Source organism: Eublepharis macularius, chromosome 4 (genome assembly GCF_028583425.1).
Source record: "Eublepharis macularius isolate TG4126 chromosome 4, MPM_Emac_v1.0, whole genome shotgun sequence".
Taxonomy (NCBI): Eukaryota; Metazoa; Chordata; class Lepidosauria; order Squamata; family Eublepharidae; genus Eublepharis; species Eublepharis macularius.
In genome coordinates this window covers 155,055,753-155,077,146 of record NC_072793.1, presented here as the reverse complement: position 1 = coordinate 155,077,146, position 21,394 = coordinate 155,055,753, and the positions used below count along the sequence as shown (strand labels likewise).

Below are 21,394 nucleotides of genomic sequence, written 5' to 3'. Positions count from 1 at the left end.
GTTGTTCTCTTCTCTCTCCAAGGCCCTGCCTTTGAATGTCACTGGAATTTTGCTGTCATGGGCAGTTATAGGTAGTTGCATGCAAATGATGGCACTACAGCGAGCGTCCCTATTGGGTGGCTTCTGCCTTCATTGTAGCCAGGGAACCATTGTTACACTGGGCTGACTATGACCTGTTCCTGCCCAGTTGTGAAGCTTGACTCTGCTGCAATTCATTGGCTCTTGGCAGAGGACAATTGCACAAAACCAGGCTTTGAAAGTCACCATCGTCATTAGCATATCTTAAGAAAGAGAACACTTCCTTCAACTTAAATGTGGCCATCGTGCCCAGGATTTGACTTCTCGCACTCCAATGCAGTTTGATATGGCAATTAATTTGAAAAATTCAGTTGACGTCATGTCTGTGCAAAAAAGGTGTTTCAGCCTAGGTTCAGAGTTATCTCAAGCAACCCAAAAATTATTCCCCCAAAGTAAACTTGCACATTTTAGGTCATCCTTTGTTCCTAATGCTATACATTATTCAATTTGTTTGGTTTAATGTCCCAGATTTTTATATTGCTTTTTTGTTTGTTTGTTTATACTCTACCCTTCTCCCCAGGGGAGACGCAAAAGGGCTTCCAATATTCTCCCCTTCACCATTAACAAAATACATGGGTTGTTTTTACATTAAAAATATCCCAGATGGTACAGAACACTGAAATATAAAATGGACAGTATAAAACCACATATAAAAACAAATATTTATTTATTTAGAAAATTTATATACTACCTTTCTAGAGATAGGATTGTAAGCTGAAGGCTTGCAACCAGCAGGAAACTTACTGGTGTGGGGCCTGGTGTCACCAGCAATGAAATGATGTCACTGGCATCATGCTGATTTCGCTCCCCATGCTCCTGGAAGTGATGCTTGTGCATCATTGGGAATGCTGCATCATTTGGGCAAACTCTATGGTTCAATCATAGAGTTCTACCCAAATGCTAGAGTGTCCCTGACAACATGCTGACATCATGGGGCGTGACCATGCCTGCCAGTTGAGCCATGACAGGAAGCACCTACTGATGGCAGGGGATCCTCTGCCATCAGCCAGAACTTAGTAAGCCTGTCCAGAGACCTGTTCAAGGCAACTAATAACTCTTGAGGCAACTAATAAAACTCTGGAGAAATATAATCCTTAATAAGGTAATGAAAAGGGGAGAATTAAGTTGCTTATGGGGCATCTCACCCTACTCCCCAGGGTGGTGCCTGGGGAGTAGAGTGAGATCAGTAGGGATGAAAGACCATAAACTTCCTTCTTTGAAGCGGCCATTTCTTCCATGGAACCTGGTCTCTATAGTCTGGAGATCAACTAGTAGAATGGCAGGCAACACCCTGAAGTTGGTAACCATAATAGGGATGTCATGAGATAGAAATTGGTTACATCTGGAGTTCCCAGCCTACTGGTGAGGCCTGATGTTCTCCTGGAATTACATCTCCAGATTACAGAAGACAATTCCCCTAGAAGAAATGACGACTTTAGAGGGCAGACTCTGCAGCATCTGATTAGTATTGTACTCCTTCCCCATTCAAGCTCCACCCTCCTAAGGCACCACCCATAAATCTCCAAAAATGTCCAAGATGGAGATGGCAACCCTAGTTAAGAGTCCAGTAGCACCTTTAAGACTATCCAACTTTATTGCAGCATAAGCTTTCGAGAACCGCAGCTGTCTTCATCAGATGCATGAAGGGCATGAAGAAAATGGCCAGAGATACATAGGTGATGAGGTTAGCGGGGAGAGGGTGCAGGGCCACGTAAATGTGGTTCATTCATGTAAACCACAGAGCCGTGGTTCTCAAAAGCCTACACTACAATTAAGTAGGTTAGTCTTAAAGGTGCTACTGACCTCTACTATTTTGCAACTACAGACTAACATAGCTAACTCCTCTGGATCTATAACCCTAGTTAAGTCACACTGAATAGTAGTATTAATAATAGTATTTCCACTCACCACTAAATATTGTCCCACATGTGGCTATAGTCCTTATCAGTTGCTATGATCATGTGCTCTGGGAGGCTACCTCAGCACATGATTGGAGTACATGATAACCACAATCCTCCCAATAGGCACAGTCACCAGAGGAAATCCAGGGGGAGGAGGGACATGGGGGGTGCTGTCAGGTGATGCATTATATAACTTCTAGGGGAAAGACCAGAAGTAATATCATGCCACTCTAGGAATGACCAGAAACTCTGTGCTTCCCTCAGGCTGCTATGGAGAATTTCCTCCACTTGGCACTTGTTTGCATGATCCCTAACATTTCTGTGTAAGCAAGGACCCTGAAAAAACATTGGTCTTGCACATGCAGAAATACTAGTGGCAGAGGAAATAAACACCACAGCAGAAGAAAACCTCTGCAATGGCCAGAGAGAAGTGAGAGGTCATAGGATCCAAGCCATGGAGTTAAACTTTGTGTTCAATGTAAACTGTAGTTGAGTGGCTAGTGCCAGATAATTTTATTTTTATTTATTTTATTTATGCCATTTATAGTCCACCTTTCTCACCGAGACTCAAGATCAATTATGCAGTGTGAGATTAGTACAGTAAATTTCAAGGACATTTCCATAAACAGTGCCATAGGGTAAATAAACAATTTTACAAAGACATAGCATTAGTAAGAATCCGATAAAGAGTTGGAGAAATGCTGAAATGTGACATAAGCAGTTCTAGGGCTGACATTAGACCACATGAAGCACAAGTAGCTCATAGGAGCACATATTTAAAACAGGTAGTGCGTGAGGCAATATAGTGGTGAAGTTTATAGTCCTTAACTCATTAGCAAAGCATCTGAGAGCCCCTCCCTACAATACAAAAGCCTTTTTGAATAATTTGGTTTTGTATCATTTGTAGAAAGCTAGGAGAATGGGGGCTCTCCGGACCTCATGGGGCAGGCCATTCCACAGAGTAGGGGCCACGACAGAGAAAGCCCATGTACAGGCTGCTGTTGATTTCACCCTAAGTCACTATTCTCTGCTTGTTTTCTCAAGATCTTGAGATGAACAGGCTACAGGAAGGAGCCTTAAGTCAGCAGTGGAATATGAGATTTACATATAGAAGGTCCAAGGGGGAAGGGTGGGAAGGGTCTGGAGCAGTATCCATGGAAGTGTAGCAGGTGTTTAGAATGACCTTTCCCTATGAGAACTCAGAGAGCTGTTGCTAATTAGACAATATTGAGCTAGATGGACCAATGATACAACTCTTGTATAAGTCAAGTATGTAAGCAAGATCCCTAAACTTCTTCTAGAGAAACTCAAGGATATGACTTTATTTGAAAGAGAGCCACAACAAAGCAAAAAAAACCCTTGTAAGATCCCATTTTATTATATTCCTAAGAATTAGAGGATGTTTTTCTCCCAAAGTTTTTCTGATGATGCGACAATCTTCTGCAACTCACGTCCCCTCTTGGTTCACCAAGGATGGATTAGGTGAAAAAGTTGTTCCTTTAAATGTGAAGAATTTCTCAGCATCCTTAAGGCAGCATCAGGACTGTACAGGTTGATGTTGTGGCTTTCTCTTTCTTCTTTCCTGCAGGTTGGATCATTCTTTCTCCCCTCCCCTCCCCTTTTTTCTCCTTTATAGATCTTACATATGCCAACCCAAGGAGAACGGAGGGAATGTTGTTCTAATTGCGGCGACGGCGAGACACTTTGCGGATGGTGCGGACCAACTCCATGGCCTCGTTCTTGCGCATCACCCGCTTTAAGGCATTTTGTAGTTCCTTGGAGCCAATGGTGCAACTGCGCTTGAATTTCTTGCTGCATTTGGCCTGCTCAGAGATGTTGTTGTAGAACCTTCTGATGAAGGAGATCATCTTTCCCTTGGCCTTGGTTGATATGGGCACTTTGTCCCGATTCAGCTGACGCAACACTTTAGAAACAAATGCATTGTAGGAATACTTGAGACCTGGATTGGGGGGTGAAGGTCGCTTCCCTCGCTTTACCTGCAACTTCTTTCGCTTTGGCAGGAGCTTCCTGCGTTGATTTTTCTTGCATGCTGTTTGCTTCCTTCTCTTTGGAAGCTGGGTCTTTCTCCGTGTTCTGTGAGCAGCAGTCATCTTAAATGTCTCCAAGACAAGTCAGCCCTAATTTCCACCCAAAAGTGCCACAATTGCCCTGAGCCTTGCTATCATATAGCGCCTGATGATCAGGTGAGGGATCAGCTCTTCATCTCACAGATGGTCTGCTTGGATCAGGAGTCCCCACCTGTGATGCAGCTCTGGTATCCAATCAAACTTTGGCACCTCACAATGCACATCACTCATCTTTCCCTCTCCCCCATTTGCTAACAAAGGAGATTGAGACACACCTGTCACTCATTGACCTGTCGGTCAGTTCAAGATCACATTTATACTGGAGCTGTAATCGTTTTTACTCAATACCTGGCTGTCATCATGCAGCAACTTTCTTGTCAAACATCCTGGTTTATATCATTGTCATCCTTTGTATGTCTTTAGATCATTTACTCAGAGCAAAGCTACAAGTGATACCAGCCATGTGTTTTTTAATGTGTCGGGAATGCAATTTTACCTGGGCACTGTAGCTGAAAACAGCTTTATGTCCTTAGCACAGGGAGGCAGGGGAGGAGAAGAGCTTTTCAAAGACAGAGCTATGCAAGATCCCTGAGGGGAGAGTAACTTTGCAATTGTTTTCTTGCAATCTCAGTGGAGAGATGAACTCTACCAGCTCTTCCCCTCCCCTGTCTCCCCACTCTAGGGACAGGTTGCTGTATTCATCTTTCTGCTTATGATGGGTCTCTGTGCTATTGCTAATTAGATCTGAATTTTCTACATTGCATCTGTGTTACCCAAACAGGCGGTCTCCTTATAAGTCAGGGGAACTAGCATTAAAGGAGACACACAAGAGGGGGTAAATGAGATTCTCCACCTATGTTTATGGGGTTTATTCTCTTTGAGAACTCTCAAATAAGCCAGGCAGATATTCAACCGGTAAGGGGTTTTTTTTTTATTAAAGAGAAATAAAAGGTAAATATTTAGAAATCCCACATAGCACACATACAAGGCTAACTACAAAAATCGAGGAGGAAAGGGAGAGAAAGCAGTTCAGGGATGGTGCTAGTTACCAGTCTTGAAGATAGAAGTTCATGGAGGCAGCAGCAAAACAACCAGTGTTTTATGGAGAGAAGCCCAAATGAATTTGAGGGTGCATGGATGGATCCAGAACACGCACACACACACTTACTAATGGCTGGGGAGTCCAGATAAAGGACAAAATGCTCCTGGGCAAGCTGACATTTTTGCCCCTAAACAGGGGTCATTTCGTAGAAAAAGAGCTGGAGGAACTCATTAGCATAACTCATTAGCATATGCCACACCTCTTGCCATCGCCGGAAGTGTGTCATTAGCATAACTGATTTGCATATGCCACACCCCCTGACATCTCCTATTCTGTCTGTTTTGGAAACAATCCTGGCCATTCAGGGCCAAAATTGGGCCCCAAATGGCAAAAAGGAGCCGAAAATGGATGAAAAGGGGCCCAAAATGGTCAGGATCGGGCTGCTGATGAGCAGGAGAGTGATCCACCACCCGTCAGAGGCCCGATCCAGGCTGTTTCGGCCCCAATCCAGGCCGAAACGGGCCCAAAACAGCCGAAAGTCAGGTGGGCGGGGCCACCTGACATGTGACCTCTTTGGGGAACTGCCGGAACTGCGTTCCTGTGCATTCCCCCTCAAAATGAGCCCTGCCCCTAAAACAATGACTTAATGGCTTTCTCCAGAGGTGGACAATGGACTTGGGAGAGGCTTAATGGGTCTTCTTGAGGTGGACTATAGGTGTGAATGGTGCTTGACAACCTCTGGAGTATTGGATGAGAAAAGCTACCAGGTTTGCTGAACAGCATTAGGTGTTGCTTATGGGAGAGGGAAGTGAGGCAGGGCGTGGTGAGATTAGCCAAGAGCTTCCTGGGAGCCTCATTGTCCTAAGTTATGCATCTCACTGGGGCAAGGAGGGGGCTTTTAGACAGCTAGCCCTCTGATTCTCCTTTTAAAATACTTTTCTGGGCTCTTGCCCTGCTGGCATCCATTTTGTTTTATTACAGGCCTGGCAGTGCCTTGCACTTATGCTACATGAGGGTGTTTATGATTTTGTATCTATAACTGCCCCTCAGCGGGAGGGGTCTGACTGCTAACATCTGAAGAAGTTGGATTTACGTTTTTTTGTTTTTTTTAAACTTATGGATTTTAAAACAAAAGTCTTTAAAGTGCCACTAGACTCCTGATTATTTTTGTCAAGTAGATATAAATCCAGATTCCCATCTCTACCAGTACTTTTAGTTCCCAGAAACATACAATCCCATTGCATACTGTGGGTCTTGCAAAGGCAGTTGGAGGGCCACACATGAAAGCTGGTTTTCTAAAGACATCCTCCACAATAGCTACATACAGATTAAAACCTTCCTGTACTTTATACCTATCGACTCTATCACAGCTGTAACATGCCTTTCCAGCAAGGCATTTGAGGCAGTGTCCCTGGTTCTCCATCCTCTCCTCACAATAACCCTGGTACGACAGACAGAGAAAGCATGTGGCCCAAGGTCACCCAGTGAAGTCCATGGTGAGTGGGACTCTTCCAGGTCTCTGCAGTCCTAGGGCCTACCACACTGGTTCCATCTCGGTTGCCCTTCAGATTTTGAAATGCTCAGCAGTCCAAATGGTTTCATGAAACTTTTAATAAAAGGGACTTGGGTCAAATCCACATTACTCATTCTAAGTCGCATGTTCCCCGCATTCCCCACGCAATCCCGAGTGCCGGTCACATTACCTCATTAAACAGACGCATTTCATTCGCATTTCTCCCGAATATGTGGTCACAGGTTTTCAACGGGAGTTTCACGGTGGCCTTGAACGGACCAATGTGCAATTTACGCGTTTTTTTAAAAAAACCACCCCCCTTCCTGTCTCTCCGGCCGTTCTGAGAGTTCCTATTGGCTGATTCAACTTGCAAGTGCTCCGTAGTCTGCAAAAGACTGTTTTTGACTTCATAGCATTGGATTTATTGATTATGCTGTTTCTGAATCAAATCTGGTAGTTTGAAAAATCATTTTGGGGTGAATCCATCCTCAGAACGGACTCGCAAAACTTCCTTTTTAACTGTTTTTTATTTTTTTTATTTTATATTACTGTAATATCGAAATAACGAAATATCGAAATAATGACACTCCAAGGAAGTGAAACTTCAGTAAAATTCAGGCACTGAACTGTCCTGCATAGGAAATGCCCACGAAAGCTTCCCACATGCTTCCAAATTTCCAAAAAAGAAACGGGAGAGAGCCATCAGTGCTGTCAGTGGGGGAAAGAGAGGCATCATTATCTTCAATGATGTTTCTTTATAAGGTAAGATCGAAATAACAGAAAAGTGCGCTCAAAAAAATAAAAAAAAATGGGTGGGAAAAAATGGTCCCGCCCAAAAAAGCGGTTTTCAAGAGGCCGTGTGACCAGAGGGACGCGCGAGAAAGACAGATTGGAAGCAGGAATGTGAACGAAGAGGAAAAAATCGCGGATTGGAGGCAAACGGAAGATATCCGATAAACATGCGGGTAATGGGTGAATGTGGATTTGACCTTGCTTTATAGGGGTGGGGGGTGGGCGGAATTTGTTTAAGAACATTAATATTGAGATGAGCCATTGCAAGATTATGTGTTACTAGTAACAAAGCCCGTTGTATGGAAACAATACAATGGGCTCTAGAAAGGGCAAGGCAGGCGGGTCAGGCATTGCCCCCTCCCCAACGGCACGATTGAAACAAGGTTAGGGCAGGGCAGCCAGGTCTGGCATCGCCCTTTCCCCAACACCCCATTGTGGGGCAGGAGCTCTGGAGCGCTCCTGCACCTGGCAGTCGCCTGGTCCGGCTCTATTGGGGCCAAGCCGGGTGGCTGGAGCTGCAGAAGCACTGCTGGGAGGGGGAGGGGAGCAGCCTGGCACATTCACGCCACTGGCAGCTACCCAGTTTGGCCCCATTCAGGTCGCACTGCATAGCTGGAATAGGACTACCAGCTCCAGGTTGTGAAATTCCTGAAGATTTGGGGGAGTGGAGTCTGGAGAAATCAGGGTTTGGGGCTCAACATGCTATAATGCCATAGAGACCAAATAGCCATTTTCTCCAGAGCAACTTATCTCTGTGGCCTGGAGATCTCTTCCAATTCCTGGAGATCTCCAGCCACCACCAGGAAGCTGGCAACCCTAGGCTGGAGCTGGATGCAACTTTCAGCCACTGGATTCAGACCCTTTTGGGGCTGAACCAGGTGCCTGGCAGATGTGGGGGCTTGGCGGGGGTGGAGAGGGGAGAAGACAGGCAAGGAGACTATGTCAGGAGCAGGCTGGCAAGTGCCGGGCTTGCAACAGGGATGGGAGAGGGGAGAAATCAGGCAGGGAGATGAAGTGGGAGGGTGCTTGGGCACCTGAGAAGGGTACCTCGCCCTTCCTGCAACCCGGCCAGGGCTTGTCAGGCAGGAGGGCACTTCACCACCAACGATCCAGGCGGGGAATGGCCGAGAAGCACGCATGCCCTTCCTGCAGCCCAGCCAGGGCTTGTCAGGCAGGAGGGTGCTTTACTGTGGCCAATCCCAGTGGGGAATGGCAGAGAAGCACGGCCGCCACTCCTGCAGCCTGGCCAGGGCTTGTCAGGTGGGAGGGCGCATCGCCGCAGCCCATCCCGGCGGGGAACGGTGGAGCAGCAAGCATGCCCTTCCTGCAGCCTGGCCGGGGCTTGTCAGGTGGGAGGGCGCTTCACCGCTGATCCTGGCAGGAATGGCCGAGAAGCACGCCCAGCCTTCCTGCAGCCCAGCCGGGGCTTGTCAGGTGGGAGGGGCACTTCGCTGCCCCCGATCCCAGCGGGGAACGGCCGAGAAGCACACACGCCCTTTCTGCAGCCTGGCTGGGGCTTGATAGGTGGGAGGGCGCTTCACAGTTCGGCTGGAGGCATGAGGAAGGAGGGGAGCAGGCAGCAGAGCATGCTCCTGCTTCTGCCTCCTCGGCAAGCCCTGTTGCCAAGAATCGCTTCTCATCCCCACTAAGGGCGCACGAGAGCACGCCTGCACTGTGGAATCCATGTGAGTCGTCGGAAACCCACTTACTGAATTATGTTATAGGATTGCAAAAATAACAACACAGAAAACAACTGCCACCAGGTGGAAAGGTAACCATATGACTTGGTTTGTAAGGCTTTGTTTCATTCTGTACAATATTATGCATTGCAGTTTTGTAATGACTGCATGTGCCTTAGTTTCCATCCAGCTACTACCGGAGAAAAATCAGAATGGAAAAGTCAGAGATTCTCACCACGACATGACAGGCAGAGAGGAATTCCAATTCAGCAGTGAACATGGTTATATACTAACCACACAGCCTACCATCTACAGCAAAATCAACTAAGATACCAGTTGCACTATACTTACTTCAACAAAGGCATTGGGTCCTATACGTCCATGGGCCGAAGCCTGCAGTTGCATGAAACAGGGATACAAATGATTAACAGCCTATTCTTGCCTCTTACCAGAAAAAGGTGCAAAAGAAAAAGCAATGTACTTTAAAGAACGTTAGCTATGGTTTCTATTGGGTACTGCGTCATCCCTATGTGAGCAGTGCCAAGTAGATTCCATTTTTGAAAGAAGACCAAGGATTTATGCCTTGGGCACTCAGCTCTTCTACAGTGGCCCCTTCAATTCTTTATAGACAAAAATAGTGGATTCACCAGAAGTCCGCATGCTTGGGGCCTGAAGCACAGAGGGTGGGAATGCCCTCTCTCCTTAACTGATATCCACACCAACAACTGCCCAACAGTTTGCACAGAAAGCTACAAGGTCAGATGGAATGCAACCCATTGTTTTAAACTAAAAACTGCCATGAACGAACAGACAGAAAAGCAGCACATGGCTATAATAATTAAATAAATGAAAATTGGTGAGTCAAGCATGTGCTGAAACGTCTCCGATTACAACTGGTGGAACTTAAAAATGGCTTAATTTGGGATCCATTGTCCCTTTGGGGCCCTCTAACTGTCCTGTCTTTGTTCTTTTTTTTTTCAGTCAAGCTCAGCCTTCTGGGAACCTGGCATGGCCCAGCTGCTCCATCCCAGCAGTCAGGTCTCTGTGGCACAATTGGTTAGCACATCTGGCTGTTAACCGGAAGGATGGTGGTTTGAGCCCACCCAGGGATGTCTGTGGAGTGGCCAAACCCTTGACGAGGGTGCTGAGTGGTGAAGGTGATGGACTGCTAATCCATTGTGCTCTGCACACGTGGGTTCGAATCGCACTCTTGTTGGCCTTTTTTACTATAGGTCAGGGAGGAGGCTTTGTCTCACTGATACCTCCAGAGTTGGCAAAGGCAACAAAAGAGGCAAAACAGGACTTGGAACACGGGTTGCAAGACTGGCAATCGCTCGTGATGTCTCTACTCCAACGGCACAGGTACTGAAGGCTTCATGCCCTGACATACTTTTTTTCTGAAAAGAACCTTGGAAATATTACTCCAGGGGGGCAGTAGAGAGGAGTCCAGGAATTTCCTCTCTGCCAGCAGAATGCAGGGGTGGGTCTTGCATGGCACACTGGCTTCTACTGGGTCAGCATGGCAGGCTGTGGAGTTTGGTCCTGTTGTGGGCAGGAAACAGGACATCCTGTTGCCTATATCTTTAGAGAGTGAGAAAAAAGGGCCATTTTCCAGCTCCCTGCGACTCAGCTATTTGCTGTTCTTAAGTGCCTGCGTTCCTTAGGAAGAGTGTGGGATGGTAAGGCAGGGAGGGAAAATTCTAAGGGCAGGAATGTAAAAGCACAGGTGCTTAGCAGAGGATGGTTTCGATCCATCGACCTCTGGGTTATGGGCCCAGCACGCTTCCGCTGCGCCACTCTGCTGGCTGGCTGATGTGCCTCAGTGTGATTCCTGAAAACCTCTGTATTCTAGTCATTCCTGTCTGTGCTCAGCCTCTGGAAAGTCATTTGAGGGAACATATGGGGAATGATAGAGATCCTCAACTGGGTGTATAATGTGTCATCCTGCAAGGCCACCTGGCTGGGGCTGAGATGTTGCTTGCTGGTTGCAAGGTTATAGGTTCTGTATCTGTTACCGATAGATTTGTTATTTTCTATGTGTATTCCAAGGTTTACCTACATCTTCCAGATAGAGGGATTGGGGTGTGTGTGTGTTTGGAAATAAATAGCTCCTCATTAAGCACAGAAGTGTCTGTCTGTGCTGTTCTTACAGCACACTAATTGCCTAATTGAATGAGACATTGCCCACAGTTTTATGTTTGGGTATTTCTAACTGGGGATGGTGGAGCTCCTCAGCTGGGTACGTTATGTGTCATTCTGAGGTGCACAGCTGGCTGGTGCTGAGATGTTGCTTGCTAGATGGTGGAACATAAATGGCTTGATTTGGGATGGATTGTCCTTTTGGGGCACTCTAATTGTCCGGTCCTTTGTTTCTCAGCTAAGCTTAGCCTTCTGGGAACGTGGCAAGGCCCAGCTGTACCATCCCAGCAGTCAGGTCTCTGTGGCGCAATCGGTCAGCGCGTCCGGCTGTTAACCGGAAGGATGGTGGTTCGAGCCCACCCAGGGACGTCTGTGGAGTGGCCAAACCCTTGACAAGGTGGCCGAGTGGTGAAGGCGATGGACTGCTAATCCATTGTGCTCTGCATGCGTGGGTTCGAATCCCACCCTCGTTGGCCTTTTTTACTATAGGTCAGGGAGGAGGCTTTGTCTCACTGATACCTCCTGAGTTGGCAAAGGCACCAAAAGAGGCACAACAGTACTAGACCACAGGTTGCAAGACTGGCAATCGCTCGTGATGATGCCTCTACTCCAATGGCACAGGTACTGAAGGCTTCATGCCCTGACATACTTTTTTTCTGGAACGGACCTTGGAAATATTACTCCAGGGGGGCAGTAGAGAGAAGGAGTCCAGGAATTTCCTCTCTGTCAACAGAATGCAGGGGTGGGTCCTTCAAGGCCCACTGGCTTCTACTGGGTCAGCATGGCAGGCTGTGGAGTTTGGTCCTGTTGTGGGCAGGAAACAGGACATCCTGTTGCCTATATCTTTAGAGAGTGAGAAAAAAGGGCCATTTTCCAGCTCCCTGCGACTCAGCTATTTGCTGTTCTTAAGTGCCTGCGTTCCTTAGGAAGAGTGTGGGATGGTAAGGCAGGAAGGGAAAATTCTAAGGGCAGGAATGTAAAAGCACAGGTGCTTAGCAGAGGATGGTTTCGATCCATCGACCTCTGGGTTATGGGCCCAGCACGCTTCCGCTGCGCCACTCTGCTGGCTGGCTGATGTGCCTCAGTGTGATTCCTGAAAACCTCTGTCTTCTAGTCATTCCTGTCTGTGCTCAGCCTCTGGAAAGTCATTTGAGGGAACATATGGGGAATGATAGAGATCCTCAACTGGGTGTATAATGTGTCATCCTGCAAGGCCACCTGGCTGGGGCTGGGATGTTGCTTGCTGGTTGCAAGGTTATAGGTTCTGTATCTGTTACCGATAGATTTGTTATTTTCTATGTGTATTCCAAGGTTTACCTACATCTTCCAGATAGAGGGATTGGGGTGTGTGTGTGTTTGGAAATAAATAGCTCCTCAGTAAGCACAGAAGTGTCTGTCTGTGCTGTTCTTACAGCACACTAATTGCCTAATTGAATGAGACATTGCCCACAGTTTTATGTTTGGGTATTTCTAACTGGGGATGGTGGAGCTCCTCAGCTGGGTACGTTATGTGTCATCCTGAGGTGCACAGCTGGCTGGTGCTGAGATGTTGCTTGCTAGATGGTGGAACATAAATGGCTTGATTTGGGATGGATTGTCCTTTTGGGGCACTCTAATTGTCCGGTCCTTTGTTTCTCAGCTAAGCTTAGCCTTCTGGGAACGTGGCAAGGCCCAGCTGTACCATCCCAGCAGTCAGGTCTCTGTGGCGCAATCGGTCAGCGCGTCCGGCTGTTAACCGGAAGGATGGTGGTTCGAGCCCACCCAGGGACGTCTGTGGAGTGGCCAAACCCTTGACGAGGTGGCCGAGTGGTGAAGGCGATGGACTGCTAATCCATTGTGCTCTGCATGCGTGGGTTCGAATCCCACCCTCGTCGGCCTTTTTTACTATAGGTCAGGGAGGAGGCTTTGTCTCACTGATACCTCCTGAGTTGGCAAAGGCACCAAAAGAGGCACAACAGTACTAGAACACGGGTTGCAAGACTGGCAATCGCTCGTGATGATGCCTCTACTCCAATGGCACAGGTACTGAAGGCTTCATGCCCTGACATACTTTTTTTCTGGAAAGGACCTTGGAAATATTACTTCAGGGGGGCAGTAGAGAGAAGGAGTCCAAGAATTTCCTCTCTGTCAACAGAATGCAGGGGTGGGTCCTTCATGGCCCACTGGCTTCTACTGGGTCAGCATGGCAGGCTGTGGAGTTTGGTCCTGTTGTGGGCAGGAAACAGGACATCCTGCTGCCTATATCTTTAGAGAGTGAGAAAAAAAGGGCCATTTTCCAGCTCCCTGCGACTCAGCTATTTGCTGTTCTTAAGTGCCTGCGTTCCTTAGGAAGAGTGTGGGATGGTAAGGCAGGAAGGGAAAATTCTAAGGGCAGGAATGTAAAAGCACAGGTGCTTAGCAGAGGATGGTTTCGATCCATCGACCTCTGGGTTATGGGCCCAGCACGCTTCCGCTGCGCCACTCTGCTGGCTGGCTGATGTGCCTCAGTGTGATTCCTGAAAACCTCTGTCTTCTAGTCATTCCTGTCTGTGCTCAGCCTCTGGAAAGTCATTTGAGGGAACATATGGGGAATGATAGAGATCCTCAACTGGGTGTATAATGTGTCATCCTGCAAGGCCACCTGGCTGGGGCTGAGATGTTGCTTGCTGGTTGCAAGGTTATAGGTTCTGTATCTGTTACCGATAGATTTGTTATTTTCTATGTGTATTCCAAGGTTTACCTACATCTTCCAGATAGAGGGATTGGGGTGTGTGTGTGTTTGGAAATAAATAGCTCCTCAGTAAGCACAGAAGTGTCTGTCTGTGCTGTTCTTACAGCACACTAATTGCCTAATTGAATGAGACATTGCCCACAGTTTTATGTTTGGGTATTTCTAACTGGGGATGGTGGAGCTCCTCAGCTGGGTACGTTATGTGTCATCCTGAGGTGCACAGCTGGCTGGTGCTGAGATGTTGCTTGCTAGATGGTGGAACATAAATGGCTTGATTTGGGATGGATTGTCCTTTTGGGGCACTCTAATTGTCCGGTCCTTTGTTTCTCAGCTAAGCTTAGCCTTCTGGGAACGTGGCAAGGCCCAGCTGTACCATCCCAGCAGTCAGGTCTCTGTGGCGCAATCGGTCAGCGCGTCCGGCTGTTAACCGGAAGGATGGTGGTTCGAGCCCACCCAGGGACGTCTGTGGAGTGGCCAAACCCTTGACGAGGTGGCCGAGTGGTGAAGGCGATGGACTGCTAATCCATTGTGCTCTGCATGCGTGGGTTCGAATCCCACCCTCGTCGGCCTTTTTTACTATAGGTCAGGGAGGAGGCTTTGTCTCACTGATACCTCCTGAGTTGGCAAAGGCACCAAAAGAGGCACAACAGTACTAGAACACGGGTTGCAAGACTGGCAATCGCTCGTGATGATGCCTCTACTCCAATGGCACAGGTACTGAAGGCTTCATGCCCTGACATACTTTTTTTCTGGAAAGGACCTTGGAAATATTACTTCAGGGGGGCAGTAGAGAGAAGGAGTCCAAGAATTTCCTCTCTGTCAACAGAATGCAGGGGTGGGTCCTTCATGGCCCACTGGCTTCTACTGGGTCAGCATGGCAGGCTGTGGAGTTTGGTCCTGTTGTGGGCAGGAAACAGGACATCCTGCTGCCTATATCTTTAGAGAGTGAGAAAAAAAGGGCCATTTTCCAGCTCCCTGCGACTCAGCTATTTGCTGTTCTTAAGTGCCTGCGTTCCTTAGGAAGAGTGTGGGATGGTAAGGCAGGAAGGGAAAATTCTAAGGGCAGGAATGTAAAAGCACAGGTGCTTAGCAGAGGATGGTTTCGATCCATCGACCTCTGGGTTATGGGCCCAGCACGCTTCCGCTGCGCCACTCTGCTGGCTGGCTGATGTGCCTCAGTGTGATTCCTGAAAACCTCTGTCTTCTAGTCATTCCTGTCTGTGCTCAGCCTCTGGAAAGTCATTTGAGGGAACATATGGGGAATGATAGAGGTCCTCAACTGGGTGTATAATGTGTCATCCTGCAAGGCCACCTGGCTGGGGCTGGGATGTTGCTTGCTGGTTGCAAGGTTATAGGTTCTGTATCTGTTACCGATAGATTTGTTATTTTCTATGTGTATTCCAAGGTTTACCTACATCTTCCAGATAGAGGGATTGGGGTGTGTGTGTGTTTGGAAATAAATAGCTCCTCATTAAGCACAGAAGTGTCTGTCTGTGCTGTTCTTACAGCACACTAATTGCCTAATTGAATGAGACATTGCCCACAGTTTTATGTTTGGGTATTTCTAACTGGGGATGGTGGAGCTCCTCAGCTGGGTACGTTATGTGTCATCCTGAGGTGCACAGCTGGCTGGTGCTGAGATGTTGCTTGCTAGATGGTGGAACATAAATGGCTTGATTTGGGATGGATTGTCCCTTTGGGGCACTCTAATTGTCCGGTCCTTTGTTTCTCAGCTAAGCTTAGCCTTCTGGGAACGTGGCAAGGCCCAGCTGTACCATCCCAGCAGTCAGGTCTCTGTGGCGCAATCGGTCAGCGCGTCCGGCTGTTAACCGGAAGGATGGTGGTTCAAGCCCACCCAGGGACGTCTGTGGAGTGGCCAAACCCTTGACGAGGTGGCCGAGTGGTGAAGGCGATGGACTGCTAATCCATTGTGCTCTGCATGCGTGGGTTCGAATCCCACCCTCGTCGGCCTTTTTTACTATAGGTCAGGGAGGAGGCTTTGTCTCACTGATACCTCCTGAGTTGGCAAAGGCACCAAAAGAGGCACAACAGTACTAGAACACGGGTTGCAAGACTGGCAATCTCTCGTGATGCCTCTACTCCAATGGCACAGGTACTGAAGGCTTCATGCCCTGACATACATTTTTTCTGGAAAGGACCTTGGAAGTATTACTCTAGGGGGGCGTTAGAGAGAAGGAGTCCAGGAATCTCCTCTTTGCCAGCAGAATGCAGGGGTGGGTCCTTCATGACCCACTATCTTCTACTGGGCTAGCATGGCAGGCTGTGGAGTTTGGTCCTGTTGTGGGCAGGAAACAGGTCATCCTAGAGTTAATTCGATGGTAAAACATAATGTAAGAGATCTCCAAGGGGATCCAATTTGTGAATGCTGTGAATGAAAACAAGATGCTGCCATGCCAGCCCTGTGCCTGCCTACCAGCTGCTGCCGCTTTGCAGTAAGAACCAAAATGAAACGCACAAACTTTTCGGTGGGCAGGGACCATTGTAACTTGGCTTCCTGGATTTTGTTCACTGTTCTGCAAGCTGCTTTAACAGTGAATTCTGGATGAATTTCCAGCTTATTTGTTTTGTTTTTGCACATCCTTACTGTATATTGACTGTGTTAGGGTGCAAAAGGTGGCTGCTATTACACTTATATCTGGAATAGTCCTTGTATTCCCTTATTGTCCTTATTGGGATTCCACCCCATACATACTTTAAAATTAGATTCTTCTTTTTGCAGGGATCAACACATGGCTAAAAGATTACTTTTATTTATTTCAAATCAGAAAATTCATGTGAGTGTTCTTACACCCATCATTTAAAAATGAAATCACAACTAATCCCTCCCAACACACATAGGGATAAGCAAAATAAGACCAAAAGTAAAGGGCACCACCTTGTGGTTTGCCTTCAGAAATGCCATGAATAGCTGAGACGCAAAAGACAGCAAATGAATGCTCCAAAAAAGACCATCCCAGTTAACATTCTGCACACTACAGCTTCAGATGCAAAGTTTATAGGCTGGGACTGCACAGGTGTGCATGAGGACTCACATCTATGAAAACAAGGAGGCAGAGAGGACATAGGAACAAATGGGAAGACAGCTATGATCACATGTCCATGCAGTCAGATGGTCCAGTTAAAGATACCCAAATATAAAACTGTGAGTGATGTCTCATCCACTTAGGCCCTTAAAATGTTGTGAGAAGACCATAGATATATACTTCTGTGCTAAACAGAAGCTATTTTTCACACATACACGCACACCAAAAAACCCAAAATCTACAATCTGGAAGATGCAGGTAAACCTTGGAATACACATAGAAAATAACAAATCATCAGTAACAGGTATAGAACCCACCACCTTCCATCCTTCAAGCAACATCCCAGCCCTACTAGCCAGTTGCACTATGCAGGATGACACAGTACACACCCAGCCGATGAGCTTCATCATCCCCATATGTTCTCTCAAACGACTTTCCAGAGGCTGAGCATGGGCAGCCATGCCTAGGGGACAGAGGTTTTCAGGAATCACACTGAGGCACATCAGCCAGCCAGCAGAGTGGCGCAGCGGAAGCGTGCTGGGCCCATAACCCAGAGGTCGATGGATCGAAACCATCCTCTGCTAAGCACCTGTGCTTTTACATTCCTGTCCTTGGAATTTTCCCTCCCTGCCTTACCATTCCACACTCTTCCTAAGGCACATAGGCACTTAAGAACAGCAGACAGCTGAGTTGCAGGGAGCTGGAAAAATTGCCATTTTTTCTCACTCTCAATTGTTTTTCCTAAAGATATAAGAAACAGGATCTCCTGTTTCTTGCCCACAACAGGACCACAGCGTGCCACTACTGACCCAATAAAAGCCAGTGGGCCATGAAGGACCCACCCTGCATTCTGCTGACAGAGAGGAAATTTCTGGACTCCTTCCCTCTGCCACCTCCCTGGAATAATATTTCCAAGAAGAATACTTCCTGAAAAAATATGTCAGCACAAGAAACCCTCAGTACCCGTGCCACTGGAGTAGAGGCATCACGAGAGGTTGCCAATCTTGCAACCTGCGTTCCAGTCCTGTTTTGCCTCTTTTGGTGTCTTTGCCAACTCAGGAGGTGCGAATGGGAGATAATGCCACCTCTCTAGGTTATGGTAAAAAGGGACTGACGAGGGTGGGATTCAAACCCACGCGTGCAGAGCACAATTAATTAACGGTCCATCGCCTTCACCACTCAGCCACCTTGTCAAGGGTTTGGCCTCTCCAAAGATGTCCCTGGGTGGGCTTAAACCACCATTCTTCCAGTTAACAGCCGGACACGCTGACCGATTGCGCCACAGAGACCTGCCTGCTGGGATGGTGCAGCTGGGCCTTGCCAGGTTCCCAGGAGGCTGAGCTTGGCTGAGAAAAAAAGAACAAAGACAGGACAATTAGAGGGCCACAAAGGGACAATCCAACCCAAATTAAGCCATTTTTAAGTTCCACCAGTCGTAACGGAAGACATTTCAGCACATGCTTAACTTACCAATTTTCATTTATTTAATTATTATAGCTGTGTGCTGCTTTTCTGTCTGTTCCCTCATGGCAGTTTTTAATTTAGAACAATGGCTTGCGTTCATGATGCAAAAAGGAAAATAATAGAAAATAATGAATTAGAAGATGCAAAAAGGTGGGAAGCAGATGAAAGAGTTTAAAAGGCCAACTCAGGGACCATCTTCACTGCACCGACGGGGGGAGTGGCTGGCCCCTGTGCCATCTGGGATGCCCCTGTCCTATGGGGGCTCTCCATACACAGCAATTCACTCAGCATGCATATAATATCGATTTCGTAATTCATGAAAAGAAAAAAATGGACACATAAGTATATGCTCCAGTAGTTCTGGAATGGGGAGGGCAGCTTGGTGTTTGCAGAGAAGGACACAAACAAGCACTACTCTGCTTACAGAGGACCTATTTACCTCTACCATCACGCAACCTCTCCTTAGGAGATCCAGGGCAATCCTTGGAATATACATAGAAAAAACAAAACTGTCTGTAACAGGGACAGAACTTGCAACCTTCTGTTATGACCCAGACCCAGGCTGATGCACCATATAGGGCCACCTCTCTCTCTCTCCCTCCTGCATCCCTGAAATAATACTTCCGAGGCCATTTCCAAGAAAGAGGTGCCTTGGGGAAGAATCCTGCAGCATCTGAACCAGTGGTGTCAAGCCACTCTCGCTACTTGGTTCGAGTTCCAACTGGTACATCTCTGACTCCTTTTTGAAGCCTTTGCCAACTCAGGAAGTGCCAGTGGAAGCCAAGGCATCTTGCAAAAAGGCCAGTAAGGGTGAGATTCAAACGCACACATGCAAAGCACAATGGATAAGCAGTCCATCGCTTTCCTCACCGGGCTAACACTCACCAAGAGTGTAGCAAGTCCACAGGGCTTGAACCACCATCCTTCCCGTTAACAGCCAGATCCGCTGACCAATTGTGCCACAGAGACCTGCTTGTTGAGATGACGCAGCTGGGCGTTGCCAGGTTTTCGGGAGGCTGAGCATGGTTGAGAAACAGAAGACCAAGACAAGACAATTAGAGGGCCCCAAAGAGGACAATCCAGTCCAAACTAAGCCTTTTAAAGTGCCACTGATTTATAATGGGAAAAGTTTCAGCATATATTTAACTCACTTATTCAGATTTATATATGTATTACATCTGCACGCTGCTTTTCCGCCAGTATACTCAAGGCAGTTTTCAATACACATTAATGGGTTGGAATCATAATACAAAAGAGGAAATAACAGAAAATACCACAAAGAAGGGAAGGAGAGGAAAATGCCAATTCAGGGACCATCATTAGTTATAAGTTAGTGAAGTGGCAGGCCTGAGCTATTTAAGGAAGCATCTGCATTATGGGGGCTCCCTCAGTATGAAGAATATATTACTTTTTTAATTTATGAAAAGTAAAAAAAAATGGCCCAACAAAAATAGTTTTCTAGAGGTCTGGAAAGGGGATTGCAGCTCAGAGTGTTGGGGAATAATATCCACAGGCGTCTCTGTACTTAATTAGGAGTTATTTATTTACCAACCCACTGCCTATCTGGAAGATCCAGTACAACCCAAGTTGGGATATATAGAGAAATAACAAAAACTTATCTGTTTCCATCTTGCTTTTGAGTCTAGCTCTGTTCTCAGAGCTTGCGACAAAACAACCATCAGCTAAATGAATGAAAAGAAGCAAGCCTCCCTTCCTTCTTAATCATAGTGCTGAAAAACTGCTGTAAAGCTGCCATAAAGTAAAACACAACACCTTGGAGCCCGAGGAAATGCATTCCCTTGGCAAATAAAGCCAACTTTTTGATCTTAGGTGTATTTCTAGGCACCAACCCAAAACATTTCTCTTAACCGGGGCTTTTAACTATGGGGTTTTATTTTAATTTGTTTTATAGTCATCCACCCTCGCCTGAGGCCTGTTTTATTAACATCATTTTAGACTGCTGTGTCTATTTCATGTAGTTTATGCCTTGGCACTTATAATTGTCTTCCTTCCTTCCTGCTTTATTACCTTGTTTTATTGCATGATTTGTTTAACTGAATTGTTTTATTGTGTTGATTGGATTTGTTTTATTGTTTTAATTGTGAGCTGCCATATGGTTTGCAGTGTTTTTCCACATTTGATAAAAGAGTGATTCTAAAAGGAATTGATAAAAGGACAGATAGCCCCTGAATATGTGTAGAGTCTCCCCTAGGGTTGCCAGCTCCAAGTTGTGAAATTCCTGGAGATCTGGGGGGTGAAACCTGGAGAAAGTGGGGTTTGGGGAGGGAAAGAACCTTAACATGGCATAATTCATTAGAGTCCACCCCCCAACGTAGCCATTTTCTCCAGGTGAACTGATCTCTGTGGGCTGGAAACCAATTGTAATTCCAGGAGATCTCCAGCCACTACCTGGAGGCTGGCAACCCTAGTCTCCCCTCAAGAAACCAATAATTTACTTTTGTTTAAACTCATCTATAAACACCAGAGTCCACCCTCCAAGTCATCATTTTCTTGAGGAACTGACCTCTGTAGCCTGGAGATCCGCTGTAATTGCAGGAGATTTCCTAGCCCCAAAGGAGGTTGGCAACCTTAACCAAATACCATTTTTCCATCTCACTTTATATCCTGCTATTCTAGTTCCAGGCCAACAGAATGAAAGGTGAGCCAGCAAAATTCTGGTCTGGCTGGAAAAAATTAAAATAGGGCCCAAATCCTGGATTTGGAGGTAGGGTTACCAGTCCCCTGCTCCCTCCCCCCCTCCCCACCCCCAGCCACTAACATAGCTTGTGGAAGGAAATGTGTGGGGGATGGGACCAGGAGCACACTTTGGAGTTATATTCCCCCCACGTGTCCCCCATGACCCGATCACTTGGATTGGGCTTCAGAGGGCCTGGCAACTCTATTGCCAAATGGCTTCCCCCCCAAAAATGGACAGGGCCCCCGAT

The 21,394-nt window shown here is 47.0% G+C and overlaps 15 non-coding genes across 15 annotated transcripts; 9 read left to right on the top strand and 6 right to left on the bottom strand.

Moving 5' to 3' along the window:
* Nucleotides 1–10,823: 10,823 nt before the first annotated feature.
* TRNAM-CAU (transfer RNA methionine (anticodon CAU)) lies at nt 10,824–10,895 on the bottom strand. The gene has a single exon. It is a non-coding gene; the product is annotated as a tRNA-Met (tRNA).
* A 631-nt stretch (nt 10,896–11,526) lies between these two features.
* On the top strand, nt 11,527–11,600 carry TRNAN-GUU (transfer RNA asparagine (anticodon GUU)). Its single transcript has one exon. It is a non-coding gene; the product is annotated as a tRNA-Asn (tRNA).
* A 22-nt stretch (nt 11,601–11,622) lies between these two features.
* TRNAS-GCU (transfer RNA serine (anticodon GCU)) lies at nt 11,623–11,704 on the top strand. The gene has a single exon. It is a non-coding gene; the product is annotated as a tRNA-Ser (tRNA).
* A 520-nt stretch (nt 11,705–12,224) lies between these two features.
* On the bottom strand, nt 12,225–12,296 carry TRNAM-CAU (transfer RNA methionine (anticodon CAU)). Its single transcript has one exon. It is a non-coding gene; the product is annotated as a tRNA-Met (tRNA).
* A 631-nt stretch (nt 12,297–12,927) lies between these two features.
* TRNAN-GUU (transfer RNA asparagine (anticodon GUU)) lies at nt 12,928–13,001 on the top strand. The gene has a single exon. It is a non-coding gene; the product is annotated as a tRNA-Asn (tRNA).
* Nucleotides 13,002–13,023: 22 nt separating this feature from the next.
* TRNAS-GCU (transfer RNA serine (anticodon GCU)) lies at nt 13,024–13,105 on the top strand. Its single transcript has one exon. It is a non-coding gene; the product is annotated as a tRNA-Ser (tRNA).
* Nucleotides 13,106–13,626: 521 nt separating this feature from the next.
* On the bottom strand, nt 13,627–13,698 carry TRNAM-CAU (transfer RNA methionine (anticodon CAU)). The gene has a single exon. It is a non-coding gene; the product is annotated as a tRNA-Met (tRNA).
* Nucleotides 13,699–14,329: 631 nt separating this feature from the next.
* Nucleotides 14,330–14,403, top strand: TRNAN-GUU (transfer RNA asparagine (anticodon GUU)). Its single transcript has one exon. It is a non-coding gene; the product is annotated as a tRNA-Asn (tRNA).
* Nucleotides 14,404–14,425: 22 nt separating this feature from the next.
* On the top strand, nt 14,426–14,507 carry TRNAS-GCU (transfer RNA serine (anticodon GCU)). Its single transcript has one exon. It is a non-coding gene; the product is annotated as a tRNA-Ser (tRNA).
* Nucleotides 14,508–15,028: 521 nt separating this feature from the next.
* On the bottom strand, nt 15,029–15,100 carry TRNAM-CAU (transfer RNA methionine (anticodon CAU)). The gene has a single exon. It is a non-coding gene; the product is annotated as a tRNA-Met (tRNA).
* A 631-nt stretch (nt 15,101–15,731) lies between these two features.
* TRNAN-GUU (transfer RNA asparagine (anticodon GUU)) lies at nt 15,732–15,805 on the top strand. Its single transcript has one exon. It is a non-coding gene; the product is annotated as a tRNA-Asn (tRNA).
* Nucleotides 15,806–15,827: 22 nt separating this feature from the next.
* Nucleotides 15,828–15,909, top strand: TRNAS-GCU (transfer RNA serine (anticodon GCU)). The gene has a single exon. It is a non-coding gene; the product is annotated as a tRNA-Ser (tRNA).
* A 1,588-nt stretch (nt 15,910–17,497) lies between these two features.
* TRNAM-CAU (transfer RNA methionine (anticodon CAU)) lies at nt 17,498–17,569 on the top strand. Its single transcript has one exon. It is a non-coding gene; the product is annotated as a tRNA-Met (tRNA).
* Nucleotides 17,570–18,096: 527 nt separating this feature from the next.
* On the bottom strand, nt 18,097–18,178 carry TRNAN-GUU (transfer RNA asparagine (anticodon GUU)). Its single transcript has one exon. It is a non-coding gene; the product is annotated as a tRNA-Asn (tRNA).
* A 22-nt stretch (nt 18,179–18,200) lies between these two features.
* On the bottom strand, nt 18,201–18,274 carry TRNAN-GUU (transfer RNA asparagine (anticodon GUU)). The gene has a single exon. It is a non-coding gene; the product is annotated as a tRNA-Asn (tRNA).
* Between the last annotated feature and the right edge of the window lie 3,120 nt (nt 18,275–21,394).